We start from the raw sequence: 13,193 nt of genomic DNA, 5'->3' as shown, positions 1-13,193 counted from the left end.
TGTAGATGATGAGGTTGTTGGTGTTGTTGTTGTTTTTGATGATGTTGTTAAGGTTGTTATTGTTGTTGTCATTGTTTGACACCCTGTCCTCCAAAAGACTTGATTTACACTCGCAGCCCTTAGAGAATTTGTGCAGGTTTGTCTTGCTTGATTTGATTTGTTGTTGTTTAATTACAATTAAACCTTTTAAAATGATGAGCAATAAATAGTGTATAGTGTTGCTTTGCTACATGAATTAGGCATTGAGCCAGTCTAGTAGATGGCTATGATATATCAGGCAACCTGATATTTAACTGCACAAACTGCTTGGTGATGGATTTGCAAGCTGGTTCTGGAAGCTATCCAGGGGTTCACAGGACACATTAATGAGTTCCTGGTTATCATATTATCAATTACTACCGATGTGCCCCCAAGCAAGAGCTGTTCAGTCACATCTATGGCACACTTTACCAAAACTGTGTGTATTTAAAAGGAGATAACACTTATTGGTAGTATTATAACATACTTCAAGTATAGAGAGTGTATGAATCTCACAATTTGGGTAATAAAGATGGCTGTATCGTTGATCTAATCAGTCAGATATCATCAGCTGTTTACAGGCTTCCAAACTCACTAACCCTCGGAGGATGGTGAGGATAGCAATCATAGTGAGGGAGACTTCACTTCATCACATAGATCATTAACATCGTCACTTATAGTCAGATGGAGGAAGGGACGGACACCGTAGTGCCAACCCCCCCCCCCCCGTCTCATTTCATCAGAGGGGGCTGTAAGTATAGCTCTGCTAAGCCGCAGGACGCCCCGCCATCACTCAGCGGGGCCATTTGGTGCAGATGGCACAAATGGAAGGGGTGTGGGTCTAAAATGAGAGACATCCTGTTCAGAGGTGGAAGACTGAGCGTTGAAAAGAGTCTTGTCAGCTTTGATTAATAAGTCAAGCGCTCTTTAAGGAGTCAGTCCTGATAGAAGGAGGGGAGGCGAGCGTATCACCCAGCTAAACATAATCCTGCACTTGTGACTGTGTGTCAAAATGAAAAATAACATTAAGAGTTGAGAATCCCCCCCCCATGCCACAGGAATGATGCTTTCTACAACTCGGTGTTTATGTGAATTGAAAATCATCCAGGAAATCTAATAATGATCCTGATTTCAAGGTGAATTACATGCAAACCAGGCAATCTCCCATTAGGCTTTGCTGAGCTTTGTTTCAAGTAGAGCTGCTAGGCCATTAGCGGACAAATAACCATGTGCTCATATATCCAGTCATTTATCTGTTTGTCGTGGGTCATGGTGGGTGAGAGTCTGACGCCGGGGGGTTATTGAATGCTTACCGTGGGCTGTCTCATCGTGTTGAACCTACAGCATTGACAGGGCCTTGGTTGGAATGCACCACATGCTGAAATAACAAGAGTGGCTTTGGGGGTGTTGTGCCCCCTGGTGATGTAATAGGAAACATTACAATGTATACATAGACATGCATGTCCTCCAATATCGGAGTGAGGTGACCGAGTGGTGGATACCGCCGCATCTAAATAAGAGGGCCCTGGGTTTGATTCTGGCTTTTCTATGTGAAGTTTGTATGTTTTCCCTGTGTTTCTGTGTATTTCAAATGGGTCGTATGGTTTCCCGCTTAAGTCCAAATACCTGAGGTGTGGACTCGGGTCACATGACTAGGGGCTTGGATCATTTGTGATTTGTGAGTAAAGTCACAAATTTGATGACTGCCGACTTGACAAAATTGAAAAAGAGTTGCAACTTTGACTTTGACTTTAACACCAACATCAAGTGTGTCAAGTCAAAAGGCTCACATCCAACTCAAGTCATGGACAGACTTGATACCTTCTCCAAGCCTCACCCAGCTCTTCGTTTCCATAATCAACGTTGAATCAATCCGTTATTAATACAAATTTTGGAAAGCATTCATGATTTGCATAAAATTTAGTATGTAATTACAACTTGGAAAACAATGACTTCCTCCCGCCTCTGCCAGATACACGCGTTCAAGTTAAACAGACATTCCTTATACTCTCGAGTGCAGCCGGAAGGGTGTGTCATATCTATGTGTTGGTGCGGTGATAGACAGGTGACCTGACTAGGATGTGTCCCTTCCTTGTTAAATAAGCATTGCAAGGCGAAGCTCCTGGAAAGAGGTAAGCACTTAAAGCAACATGGATGGATCGATATAAGTTTAAACGGCTCAGATTAATATTTCCGCTTCTGGTGCGGGAGGATGGCGGCTCACCCAGTACCGTCCATGCAGCGTCTTTGTCCATGTCTGCATCTCAGCTTGTCTTCGTTTGATGGCTGGGAGAGCTGGCACTGGATCGGTTGGGAGAGCTTGGTCTGCTGCGTCCTGTGGGCCCAGGGACCACGGCCCTGCCTGGAGCTGTGCCCGAAGGGGAAACACTGGGAACTGTCTGACAGGACCCGGAAGCGGGGCAGGCTAAGCTAACCGCTAGCCCGTGCAGACCAGCCGTTCTGACAGTCATCCTGGATGGCGTTCGTTCTCCTGGGCAGTGATTTTCTTTGTTTTGTTTAGATGTGTTAGTTTGGCTATATGTGTTCTTGTAGTTCTTGTAGTTTTTGGATTTGTGGTTTTGTCTTTGTGCTGCACTGCTGTGGGCTCGGGGAAACGATGTTTCGTCATGAAATGAAACGACAAAATGTTTCTGATTCTGAACAGGCTGTGTGTCGGTGTGAACCTGTATGGCGTGAATATATCCGTTTTTGATAAATAGCACGACAATCAAATTATTTTTTTCACGTGAAATTTGAATTGGGTAAAATGGTGCTTGCGCCTGTGTATCAGAAAATGCTGACAAGACAGAAATTGGCCTGTCATATTTTCCCTTTTTCACTGTGTAGGACTAGAATAAGAACACGTGGGGGCGCTGTGGGACAAGAAAACATGTTTGTGTGCCTGTTTGCCTTCGTAAGCCTGTGACTACAGGGGCTTTTAAAGCACTTTTAAAAACGACACATAAGGAGTCAATGAAAATGAGGGTGGTGTGTTATCAGCTGGATGATGTGGGACGGGTTTCCGTCATCAGTGTGGAGGAGGCTGATGATGCTGTCAGGGTGGACCTGGTTAACAGGCTGTATGTACTATGTGAGACCACAGGCCTTGATAGGTGCGTATGTTTTGTAGCATTAAATAAACAGATCAGTTCGTTCAACAATCAATAACCTATACACATTTATACAGATCCACAATTTTAGTGTGGAGTCCTTTTAACACAGCAAAACTGAGACTACTGTAGATGAGAGTGATACATGGTAAGTTTTTTTTGTACTTTTTTGATTATTATTTTTTTAATCACATGAATACATGTGCATGTGTAATAAAGAAGGGTGAAATTATGAAAGCTTATGAAACTGTTGCATGATTGAAATGGTCACTAACAGTCATCATTTGCCCCCCAATTCTCTCTACCCGAGGCAGGAGAGGGATTATAACAAGCCACAGCTCATAATACAGATGCTCTCTTTATGACTATACTCTCAAATTAGTTATCTTGTGCAGAGAGGAGTGGGACGGCCTCGCCCCATGCTGGTTTAGATTCACGATTCAAAATAAAAAGGTTTATTTGTCACATACTTCATGCGAAATGTTATTTTAGCAACTCCAAAACTGCAACAAGAGAAATACAGCAGCAATAATAATAAAATGAGAATAAAATAAAAAATACAAACCAATTTAAAAAAAAAAAGAAGAAGAATATCCGGGGAGTATACAGAAAGTATATCCCAATAAATCTATATGTACAATGTGCAATTGCGCTGTACAATACAAGTACAAGTGTGCAAATAGACTGATTAGTAAAGGGTAAAGCGTCTGAGGCAGAGTGGAGAGAAACTCCTGGGTCTCTCTGTGTTGGCCTTGTGGCTGGGGAGGCCTCTGCCTGACCGCAGCAGCTGGAACAGTCTGTTATTTGGATGATGGGGATCCATTATAATCCTTTTAGCCCTGGTCCTGCACCGCCTGGTATATAAGTCCTGTAGGGAGGGTGAGTGTGGACCCGGTGGCACACTCAGCTTACTGTATCATTCTCTGAAGGGCTTTTTGGTCTTGAGAGGTACAGTTCCCATACCAGGCAGTGATGGACCCTGCCAGGATGCTCTCTCAGTGGCACCCGAGTAAAAGGGTTTTCTGGCTCTGAGGGGAGACACTGAATTTCTTCAGTTGCCTGAGGGGATAAAGATGCTATCTCGCCTCTTTTTCACAAGTGTCTGTGTGTGGTGTCCATGTTAGGTCCTCAGTGGTGTGAACACCAAGGTACCTGAAGCTGCTCACCTTCTCTACTGGGACACTGTTGAAAGAGAGAGGGGTGTAGGTCCTCTGCCGTGTCATTCTGTAGTCCACAATGGCTCTTTGGATTTACCTGGTGTGATGGCAGCGCGAACTCACGTTTGCAGCAGCCTCACCCAGTACCAGTGGGGGAAGATGGCGGCGTGAATTTACATTTGTGGCGGGCTCACCCAGTACCGTCCATGCAGTGTCTTTGTTCACGTCTGCGTCTGGGTTTGTGTCTTTGTCTGATCGCTGGGAGAGCTGGTGCTGGAACGGCTGGTGCTGGATTGGCTGGGGGAGGTTGGTCTGCTGCATCCTGTGGGCCCAGGGACCACGGTCCTGCCTGGAGCTGTGCCCGATGAGGAAACACTGAGGACATGGAAGCGAGGCAGGCTAAGCTGTCTTTGTGTTGCATTGCTGTGGGGTGGGGGAAACGATATTTCATTTCATTTCATGTGTGCAAGTATATGAAATGAAATGAGAAATAAATGTTCCTGATTCCTAGTGTTCAGGGAGAGGCTGTTGGCCTGGCACCACAGGGACAGATCCTCCACTTCTTCCAGGTAGGCCATCTCATCTTTGTTGGAGATCAGGCCCACCTGATCTCCAGAATTATTCACTGTCCCACAGAATTACATACTGTCTTGAAGTCCAGCTGTATGTCGAGATTATGAGCCATCATCTTTATCCTTTCATGCTAAAATCATCAAAATGTCTGTGCCTTTCATTTATACCACGCAGGTGTTTCACCTTTGTGTTGCACATAGGAACTAAACACAGAGTAGGTGATGTGCTTAGGGAAGCTCTTTTTGTGTTTTTAGTTTTGGAATATGCATACCCGGAGCTGTAGAAGATTTTGACAGGTGTACCTGTAAGAAGGCGTAGCACTTCAGAATTTTACATGCAGTGGTATAAATTTCACATTCAGGTTTACAGCTAAGGCCAGGCCTTAGCTGTAAACCTCCATGAATGTTTGCATGGGTCAAAAGTTGTAAAAGTCCGTCTTTCAATAAAAAGAAGTCAGATTGTCATATCACCCACAAAAGGTTGAACCAACTTTCTTAACTAAGTTTACTCTAATTAAGTCAGTTTAATTAAGTTCACTAAGTCTAGTCAAGTCACATTTTATTATAAAGCACATTTCATACAATGTAAGCTCAATGGGCCTCTTTCTTCAATCGTCTGTATGTACAAATTTGTTCTTGCACACTCACGGGACTTTTTAGCCCTGAAGTTTGTGTCAGAGACCATTTTAGAAGCTGGGTAACCCCTGAATTTCCACACCGGTTGGCTAACACTGATGTCTTTTTGCAAGCCTGGGTGATTGCTTGTTGCAAGAGGTAGACGATAGAGATGTTAGGGGGAAGGAATTACAAATAACCATCAGGCTTTGCTTCTAACCCAGCCACTTGAGGATGCACAATCCAGTGCCTTCACAGGAAGTTGAATCAGTTCATCTGGACACAGCGTTTATTGAGCGAGAACAGTTTCATCACTCATCTAAGTGACCTCTTCAGTCTAAACTGACTGCAGGTATTCCCACCCTTATAAACAATACAGTGGCATAACGACTGAAACCAACCAGTTTCACATCCAAATTGCCGTGATCATTAACTAGAGTTAAGGCCATGTGTACTATTCACAGGATTTGGGAATGTTTGTAATCACAGTAGCGTTCCTCCCTATCAAGGATGTGCACATCCTCATCCTTTAGAGAGTTGCCACTGGCCTGTAGATGGTGTGGACTGTGGAGTCGAGGCCTGACGTGTTAGCTCTCCTGTGTTGTGCCATCCTCCTGGCCAGCGTCTGTTTAGTTTCTCCGATGTACAAGTCACAACAATCCCCCCGGCACTTGACAGCGTACACTATATTGCTCTGTTTGACTAGAGCACAAAAAGATAAGTGTTATCCAACTTGAATTCGGACCAAAATAAAATTATTTATTACACAAGGCTTTCTAGCTGTAGCCATTTGGTAAAGTTGTGGTCCTTTGAGGATTAGGGTCATTTTTTGGGGGGGATCCAGACATTAAATGTTGCCAGGTGTTATGCAAATTATACAGAAAAACTTCCCTTCAGTGTCGAGAAATTGGGGGGGGGGGTTAAGAGTACATCTGTCACCATCTTACAATACTGTGATTGCAACTATTCCCCAACCCTCAGTGAATAGTACACATGGCCATTGAAACTCTAGTTAATGGTCACAGCAATTTGTATATGAAACCGATTATTGTTTTTGGTCATTGTGCCACTGTGTTGTTTATAAGGGGGGGGTACCTGCAGTCAGTAGAGACTGAAGAGGTCACTTAGATGAGTGATGAAACGTTTCCCTCAATAAACGTTGTGTCCGGATGAACCAATTCAACTCTCGGTGATTTCCTCACCTGGATAATTAAGCATGCATCAAGACAGGCGTTCTTACTGCCAGTCCCAAACCCGGATAAATGGGCTTTGCTTCTGCCTGTCAGACAACCTTCAGAGCTAAAAAACATCCCATTGGGTGTGTAAGAATTTTTTTTTTTTTACATACGGACGATTGATGAATGAGGCTCAATGTGCTTCACACAACAAATATGAACAAAAATAAAATAAAACATGAATACATATTCATATATATATATGAAAAATGTATAATAATATAATGTATAATAATGCACAAAAAATATAATAGCATAATTCCTCTTTTGTCCACCCAGCAACATAAACATACCCACTTTAGTTAATTGTCCTGGATGTGTCCCAGCAGTTTGATGGGATACATACAACAATATACATACAACAATATCCTCAACCAACAAGATGCAGTTTACCCTGAAATCTCTCTAGCCAGCTCAGTGAATGGTGAAACCGACAAAGTGACCAATGGATATTTTACCTTACAATAAATACATGAATCGATTGTGTCCGTCTTGTGTGTCCTTTACCATTATCACCGGTAAGGGGCAGCAGAGGTTCTCCCTTTTTTTAAATCTGATTTTTACTCAATAAAAAAAAAAACTCAACACAGACACTTAATCATCAACCGAATCACCACAGTAGCAAATAATACAGAATAGAAAATCTTTAAAAAAATATATATGGCATAAAAGAATAAAAACTAAATAAATACACGAATAACTGAAATTAAAAGGATACAACAGTAGATAAAAACCAACACACAAAACTGGAAATCTAACAAAGACAAAACGAATGCACGGATCAACGAATTAATGGACAACGAAAAAAAGCAAAATAAAGAAAGAGAAAAAAATTAAAGAATATTAAAAAGTAGACTAAAATCAATAAACACACGACTGAGAGTAACGCGTTTTAAAAAGTAGATAAATAAATAAAGAAATAACTTAAAAGTAGATGAAATTAAAAACGGTGAAAATTATAAATGTCTAATTTCATGTGCTTTTTAACTAGATGAAATGAAAAATTCGTAATTGAGGATAATGATGACAAGCTACATGTAAACTAGGGAAACATGAAGAAGACGGCGCAGGAGTTTCATGGTGAGAACGTGTCGACAGCCCTTCAAAAACGTCGCGTTCTTCTTTACATTTGACCCCCCATATATACATACATATATATATGTGTGTGTGTGTGTGTGTATATATAAATTCTGGTGGCTTTTTACCCCCCAAAACTTTATTTAAATCCAATTCAGGAGCAACTTACAAACAGAACATAAACAAATAAAATTCCGGCGGCTCCTTTACGTAGTCCGGCGGCGATGACGTCACTGGTCGAACGAGCGGTGGGGCCGAAGGAGGCGGCGGCGGCGACGGGAGCGCGACGGGAGCGCGGGCGCGGGCAGGAAGGCTGGGTGGCAACAGCCCGAGTTTATCAGCGTTAAACCAAAGCTAACCGCGAGGCGGAAGAATGAGCGTTTGATTTTCTTCTTATTTAACTTTTTGCCCGGGTTCAAGCAAGCCTTTCCTCTGGCGTGTGCGAGCGGGGTCCAGTCCGACGGGGGGGAACACCAAGGTAAGACACCGAGCCCCGACCCAACTCCGCAGAAGTTGGTGCGGGTGGACCGGACCGGACCGGGATACCTCGGTCGCTGAACCAGGCAGAGGCTGTCGATGGGCAGGGAGAAGTAGACAGACGGGGCGCTCGATTGTGTTCCAGCGGTCCAAACGCAGAGCGTGAGACGAGATAGCGACAGAAACGCAAGCGGATGTTAAAAGAATAAAAACCCAAACTGGAAAAATAACCCCGGTCGGGTCGGGTCGTCTTGTGCTCCGCGGACGGGTTGTGACACCGAACCGCACGCAGGGGTTAAAGTTGGGTCGGAATGGTCGCGCGACGTGTCCCACTTCATGTTTATTCTCCGACTTCGCCGCTGCCTCTTTGTCCGCCCAGATGTACGCGAGAGGCGGATCTGTTGGAGCGAGATTTCCCTTTAGCTTTAAAGCTGTTTAAACGAAGCAGCCTACCCCCCTGGGAAGGCTTCGAAATGCTGCTTGAAACGTGGCTTGTTTGATTTCGCCCCGTCTTGCGCCGGACCGCTTCTCGTAGGCCGGGCCTACTGTTGCAGACTACCGGGGCAATGTGGAGGCAGGTCGGGTATCGCCATCTCAGTTTCGGACACTTTGGTTTCATTCTTTATTCATCAGTTTGGCAGCAGGAACCGTGCAGTAGTAGTGTAGCAGTGTAGCGTCAATAGACTAACATTTGCAGGAAACCAGTCGCGCTTGCGCCGCAGATGGGCTGCTGTGACCACATGTCGAGCTTTTCAACTATGCTGATGTCTCAGAAGACAAGTTGGAAGTGGTGCATAGTAGAGTATATTCACCCCCCCCCTTTGTTCCAGCACCCAGTACCAATGCTGCTGACTACTAATATATGAGTTGCCACAGTTGAAATGCTGCCTATTTCTTGGTGGTTGTGATATTTTCCAGAGTGCGAGAGGTCTGCAAACATAACACCCAGCTATTCAGCCATTTTCAGATATGAAACCTTGGTCTTTGTGTCAGCTTAGAGAGACAATGAAGGGGAGATTTTCTTTCTTTTTTTTTATCAGTGTCTCTTATCTAATCAAAGGGCTGTGTCTACATCCTAAGCCGGCCAGTTTACAGTGCAGGTATGCTGTCGTGCCCCAGCTATGTTGCTGTCACACCCTCCAGCTGAGATCACCATGATTATACTGTGTGGTAGGACGAGGTTCCCTTGGCAATGACAGGTATGTGGACTACAGGCCCAGTGACTGCTAATGTCCCAGATTAATGTTTTGCTTTTTGTTCAACTTCATTCAAATGGAGCCTCTTCAGGGCCGACAGCAGGTTTTTTGGTGTAATAAATACTGGACAGGAAGTCAGCAACACGTCCAGGTCTCGACACACAGCAAATCATGCCACCATCCACTTCAAACTTTTGCAAAAATCTGCAGTGCAGGCCTAAGTAATCATAATGCTTCTCTCAGGATAAAATTAAGAAAACCAACAATATATATTGAAGTCACTACATAGTCAAGTTTACTGTCATGGAAGGGGTGTATATTAAGTGTAAAGTAGCAGCAAGTCTATGTTTGCTAAACACTAAAGGTCCTTAGGTTTAGACATATTCTGAAGAGTTGGTCGCCCGTAGCACACTACAGTTGAACATGCACGGACAGAAAATGCAAAAACAACGTGGCGTCAGCAGATTTAATGTTTTTTAGCGAGACAACATGTTTTTTCCTCATGCCTGGTTGATGCGAAAAAGAGCTAAACAAAGTTGTGGGGACGTAGTATTACAGCAGGATGGAAACTGGATGTAGCCTTCACCCACACATCCACAACACCGCTTTGTTGTTTTGTGAATGTGCATATGTGATGTGCATGTGTAACTGAATAGGAGCGTTAACAGGTTTCTCACATCACAACCGCGCAGTTTTGCCTGAGATCATCACCGTGTATTTCTGTCAACAACTGGAAATTACTGCGTCATACAGTGAGTCTGTTCATTAAGAGTTGCCGACCTCTTTTATTTGGAAATTCAACACTCATAAATGGAGAACTGCAAAGGATGTATTACTTTATTTTTAGCTTCCCTGACCCATAATCTGAAGTCGGTAGTACTTCCCAGTACCACTGCGAACACCGGAGGTGAAAAAGGCCGTAGTGTATCTGCAGCACTACACAACCCTGCAATGGTGTGATTACCAAGTAAATCAAAACGGCGCATTACGTGATGTTGTAATTGTGAATTCAGTAGTGGGCTATTTTAAGTGCAAATCAGATAAATACCCTTTTTCATTTGAATTCGCAGGCCGTAAGTTTTAAGACTTATGTGAGTGTGTCGACTGACAACTTATTTTTTATATATATATATCCAGACCAAATTTGGTGTTTCTCGGAAAACTGACCTCAAATAGATTTAAATGTCACTTTATCATGACTTTAATTATGGTGTTTGAGACCTCATGTCTCATAGTCCATCCCTCGATATTTAGTGGTTTCCTATTCCATTGAGACGAAACTTCATCACGTGTCCGTGGCTTCATGGCTTGAACTGGGAGCTGCGCTGCATCTCGGTCACCTCCCGTTCTCCGAGGGGAAGCCGGAGCAACGCGGTGAGAAGCCACGTTCGGATGAGTGTCAAGACGGCTTTTTTCGCTGCGTGAGCTCGTCCCTCTCTCAGGCAAATCTAAATCCATGCAGGGCTGGGCAATATGGGCAACATCAAATCTCAATATTTTTTGACCAAATACACACCTCTAGTTGATGTTGGGACAATATTGTAGAGATGACTGTGGGTGCTTTCACAAAATATTTACACAATGAAATTTTGATATAAAATCATCAGCCATGTGGATATAATGAGTAAATGGGTGACGTTAAATAATGGAACAGCTAGAACAGTCTGGTAAGTTCAGCAAATTGCTTCACTTTACTGTAATGCAGCCTTTAAAACCAGGAAAAGACCACACCACCATATCACAACATGATATGCAAAATCTAAGACGATATCCAGTCTCATATCATGATATCAGTTTAATGTCGATCTATTGCTCAGCCCTAATTCCATGAAAAAAACAAATGCAGGAACAGATGGACAGCACTGGAGGGAAAAATGAAGGCCATGTCGGAGAGACAGACAATGGTGGTTTTATTGTTATTGTCATATCATCTTTCTAATCATGTGTAATCCAGGGTGCGGTAGTGAGTAAGCTAGCAGTAGGTACGGTCATGAAAGTGAACCCCCACACTGTGGCCCAATGACCCCGTGACCTGACAGGAGAAAGAGGATTTGGTGTGATGTTAAGAAGATGGGGCGCTGAGACAGTCTGGGCCCTGTCTGTCTCTTTGTCTGCATCATATATGCTCGTACGTATGAACATATTATTGTTAATTGTCTTTGAGTGGTGTTGTATTGGGAGGAAATTTGCATATTGTCATATCTTGATATGCAATTTTGTTGTCTAAATTTATGATAACGAGAATCTCACATGAAATTTCTCACAAAATGAGGTCTGAATAGGGAGTATTATTTGAAAACTAGTTTTGGTTTGATATTATACTTTACATTGCCAAACAGTTCAATGTGATGTACCTCTGTTAGATACTAAAACATGGTGTTTTTTTTTTGCATATGAAAGCAGATGTTGTGATATGAATAAATAGATGATTGCGATTGCAATGATATTCTCTATATATTACTACAAAAATTGAAGTGTGGCTGAGTATAAATTTAGTGGTGTACTTGTTTCGAGTGAAGGGATTTTACTGAGACGACTCTCAAGAGAGATGGCCTTTCTGCTCAGTGCCAGTTATATGAAAAATGCATATTAATGCCACGGAGCAGAGAAAGTGTGTGAGCTGTTGCACCTATTGAAATGGCAAACTGTCGGTCAGACAGTTGGCGTTCCTTCGAGTCATGCCAACACATGCCAAGCGCAGAGGCAGAATCTGAACTGCAGCCTACACAGTATGTTCAGGATCAGAGTTGGGTTAATGAGCTGAGCAAGCTCGCATATAGGAGGAATTTGACCCGACCAAGATCTCGGTGTTAATTAGCCGTGTGTTATATTTACCTCCAAATTAGCAGTAATTAGACGGGATTGCAAAAGTCGGCTAATGTTGGAGATGTAAGCTAGCTGATGCATACCTTTGGTTATAATTGAGTGAGAAACTTGAGCCTCATTTGGGGCAAACGCCCTAGCTGAGATGAGAATCTGAGCATGCTGTCTGAAACAACAAAAATACACACACACACAAACACACACAGAGCTGTGAAGTCCATCGTTATTTGAAGCGACACGACAATGAACCCTTCACTGCCAAGTGCAAATCAGACCACTACTTTTTTTTCTATGTAGCACCAGTTTGTATTATTTTGAATATAGGCTTGAATCTTTCCTGTAATACAAATTGTTTTTCATTTGACCCAACGACTGTGGGAATCTTCTTTTTCTTTTAATTAGCTCATGATTTTCTTCTCTGAATGCAATGCAACTTTCTCCCTTTTCACCCTGAATTTAGTCGTCACTTTCCAAGCGTCCAGTCTCATTATAGGACAATGGACTAAGGATTCAGCTGTGTACGTCAACATCTGCACTCGTTCATCGTCGTTCATCTCTCTCATCACCCATCGCCCTCCTCCTCCTCTTCCTCCTCCTCATGCCCTTCTGTTATGGCCCAACAACTGAAACAACAGTCCATTGCTGCCGCTGTCTTTGTGTCAGCACCGGGCATCAGGCCCAATCCTACTCTGGTACACACACACCACATAACAGAACACACACACACACACACACACACACACACAAAAGAGAAAAATCCACTTTTTGCGCAGTTGTTTTTCGGCTATTTACTTGCCTTGTCCACAAAGTGTCGACCTGTTGGAATGAATAGGGTGTGGTGAAGGCGCGGCGCTGGGCGGTGTGTTAGGCAAACATGTAAATTCATAAAGAGAATAGGACATCCATGTGCTGG

General features: G+C 43.3%; 1 protein-coding gene across 1 annotated transcript in view; it reads left to right on the top strand.

The window, feature by feature from the left end:
• The first annotated feature begins 8,095 nt into the window (after positions 1–8,095).
• Positions 8,096–13,193, top strand: part of LOC130121128 (cytoplasmic protein NCK2-like) — a 52,421-nt gene continuing 47,323 nt past the window's right edge. The window contains exon 1 of the mRNA XM_056289978.1: positions 8,096–8,262. The gene's annotated coding sequence lies outside the window, so the exon portion shown is untranslated. The remainder of the gene's footprint in view (positions 8,263–13,193) is intronic.

This window comes from Lampris incognitus, chromosome 11 (assembly GCF_029633865.1).
Source record: "Lampris incognitus isolate fLamInc1 chromosome 11, fLamInc1.hap2, whole genome shotgun sequence".
NCBI classification, from domain to species: Eukaryota; Metazoa; Chordata; class Actinopteri; order Lampriformes; family Lampridae; genus Lampris; species Lampris incognitus.
Note: the sequence above shows the minus strand (reverse complement) of the source record. Positions and strands in the feature narration are given on the sequence as shown.